Below are 2625 nucleotides of genomic sequence, written 5' to 3'. Positions count from 1 at the left end.
CCATCCACCCATCCATCCATCCGCCACTCACTGACTCACCAGGATTATGTGGCAGTGAGAGTGTGAAGTTTTCATGGCAGATGATCCTCGGTTCCTGGACTCCAGACTCCTTCTGGCCTGTGTATGACCTGAGCAAGTGACTTCACTCTCTGATTCTGTCTGTTCTTAATTCTACAAAATAGGGATTAAAAACAGCCCCCACCTGGCACTTGGCTCTCCATGGAGATGACCTCTGACTGTGTGTTAGAGGGTGGCCTGAGGCCTGGCACGTAGTAAGAGGCCCGTACACGCTACCTGCTCTTACTGTTATTAACTCAGCATATTACCAATTCTTAATCTTTGCCAGGCCCTGTGCCATGTCCCCAGGGACATGAAGATGACTTAGACAGGTTCCCACCCTTTAGCAGCCTCGTGGGAGGGGACTTTTTGAAATACGTGGGAGAGAATTCCAGTGCAGCCCTGCTTAAGGTGAAGAGCAGAGGTCCAGCACAGCCCCCGTGGCCCACTTGCAGTTGCCTTCTTGATTTCCATCCATCAGATTCCCAGCGCCTCAGATCCAGCAAAGCAGCAGAAGCAGTTGTGGAAGATGGTGTCATTGTTTACAAGTCACTGTTAGGGGCAACGCCAGAGAAATAGCAAACAGCAGCTAACTGCTTCCAGCCCTTCCCAAGGGCCTGAAGCCCCAGCAAAGGAGCCCTGCGGTGCCCCCGCCCAGGGGCTCCCCTCTCCAGCCCCTGCTTGGGGAGTCAGGCGCCCTGGGTGCTCACTCGAATACCGAGGCAGGACAGTGGCAGAGAGAGCCTCCTGTCCTGCTCACCCCCCACCTCCATGAGACTTAGGGGCTGAGGTTTGCTTCCTCTCTCGGGGGGCCTGGGCCTTTTCCCATCCATTTCCCCCATCAGCCACCCACTGGACTGGCTGGATGGAATCATTTTTGCAGATTTCCACACACCAGGCACGGAAGGACCCCCTTACCCGAGAAGAGCACGTTGAGGGTGGTCTTAGCAGCACTGTGCATTTTTTGCAAGTCCCCAGAAGAGGTGATGGACCGGCTTTGGGCTGCAAGCCAGGGAAATGTGCTTTCTTCCTGGAAGAGCTAGCGTGTGGGGAGAGCGCTTTGTTTTCTGACTTCCCAGGGTCCTTGTCTCCTTCCTTACTCCGGATTCTTGCGGCTGCGCTTTTAATTGAGCCCAAATTGCATCGGGCCACCAAAAAGTCTGGTTTGAGGCCACAGGCCCCTGTAGCTGGGGTGGTCCCCAGGGGAGGGTGGGGCCAGGAGTTGGCTCTCCCCATCCTTGTCTGAGGCACTGGAAGATAGGCAGATGCAGGCACATCTGGAAACATACAACTGGACACCCCAGAATCTGTAGACTTCCCCAAGGCTCTCTGTTTTATGGGAAGCCTCTGGCAGGGCGTTTTCCTCACGCAAGGGAAGTGGAGGGGCCTGCCTTTTGGACTTTTTACTTTGGGAGATAGGAACCCCACCACCCTGCTTCCTGACCCCACCCCTTTCGGTCTTCACAGTGGGCTGGGTAGATTAGGCCTCTCCCAGAGGACCTCAGGGACCACTGGGTGCAGCCACATCTGCATGATTGGGCTAAGGGGCCACATATTGTTGGGGGTGTCTTTCAGATGAGTTGCTAGGGGTGTCTACCAGCTCCTGTGCCAAGGTATAGGTGCACACAGGTATCAGCACCCAAGGGAAAATGGGCGTAAACCCTGATTCTGCTTCCCTGGTCATCTTTCCGAGCCACGGCCACACCTACTGGCCTGCTGGCTCCACTCTGCCCGCCAGCCCTGAGCCCGGAAACTGTGCTGCCATGTCCCCCCGCCCCGCAACCCCCCCTGCTTTCCCCAGCCTTTCCCTCCTCCTCATGACTCTTTGTTGACCAGATCTTGTGTGTATCTCTAGTAAGAACAGTTTTTCCCACACTTTCCGTGAAGCGCTTTAAAAACCATACTGACAGGAACTGGTGGGATCTATTGCCCACTTCAGGGTGATGGTGGAAATGAGTCTCAATCTGGGTGAAACATGGCCAAGATGTGGTTGGTGTGCCTCTCCTAGAACAGCGCCGTCCAGGAGAAGTGAGCCACATCTATCGTTTTACACTTAAACATTCCCAGTTTCTACCTTCAAAAACAAAGGGGAACAGGTAACGTGAATTTTAAGATTGTGTTTTGTCTAGGCCCTGTCCATCTGAAATGTCTTTTCAACAAATGGCCAGTACTTTTATTACCCACAGGAAGTCTTCTGATCTGTTGTGTGTTCTCTCGTCCACACGAGCCCCTGTAGGGATGGTCACCCTTAAGGGCCCCAGAGTCGTGTGTGATACTGGTGCATTACTCAGCTCTGGAACCTTCTAACGGGAAGAAAAACCCATTAATGAGTAGCGAATTAGCGAAAAGGACATTTTTATTTTATTAAGAACAAAATAATGCCAGCCCAACCTTTTGACCCCCGCCCTCTGTACCACATCGATTAGCATCTCTGAGTTGATCCTCCAAGGGACAGCCTCCCAGCCTTTGAAGTCCCAGCCCGCCCCTCACCAGCCCTCCCCTATGCACCCCTGCCTACCTGTCCCCTGTAACCCTCCCCTCTGCACCCTGCCTTCCTGCCCTTCTCCA

At 53.8% G+C, this 2625-nt stretch overlaps 1 protein-coding gene across 1 annotated transcript in view; it reads left to right on the top strand.

Annotated features, from left to right (window-relative positions):
* The window catches only part of LHX2 (LIM homeobox 2), an 18772-nt gene that overhangs the window by 14868 nt on the left and 1279 nt on the right, over positions 1 to 2625 (top strand). The gene's annotated exons all lie outside the window — the stretch shown is intronic.

The sequence above is a fragment of the Condylura cristata genome, unplaced genomic scaffold (genome assembly GCF_000260355.1).
Source record: "Condylura cristata isolate star-nosed mole 26May11 unplaced genomic scaffold, ConCri1.0 scaffold00006, whole genome shotgun sequence".
NCBI classification, from domain to species: Eukaryota; Metazoa; Chordata; class Mammalia; order Eulipotyphla; family Talpidae; genus Condylura; species Condylura cristata.
The sequence above is the reverse complement of the archived record's forward strand: the minus strand, read 5'-3'. Positions and strand labels throughout refer to the sequence as shown.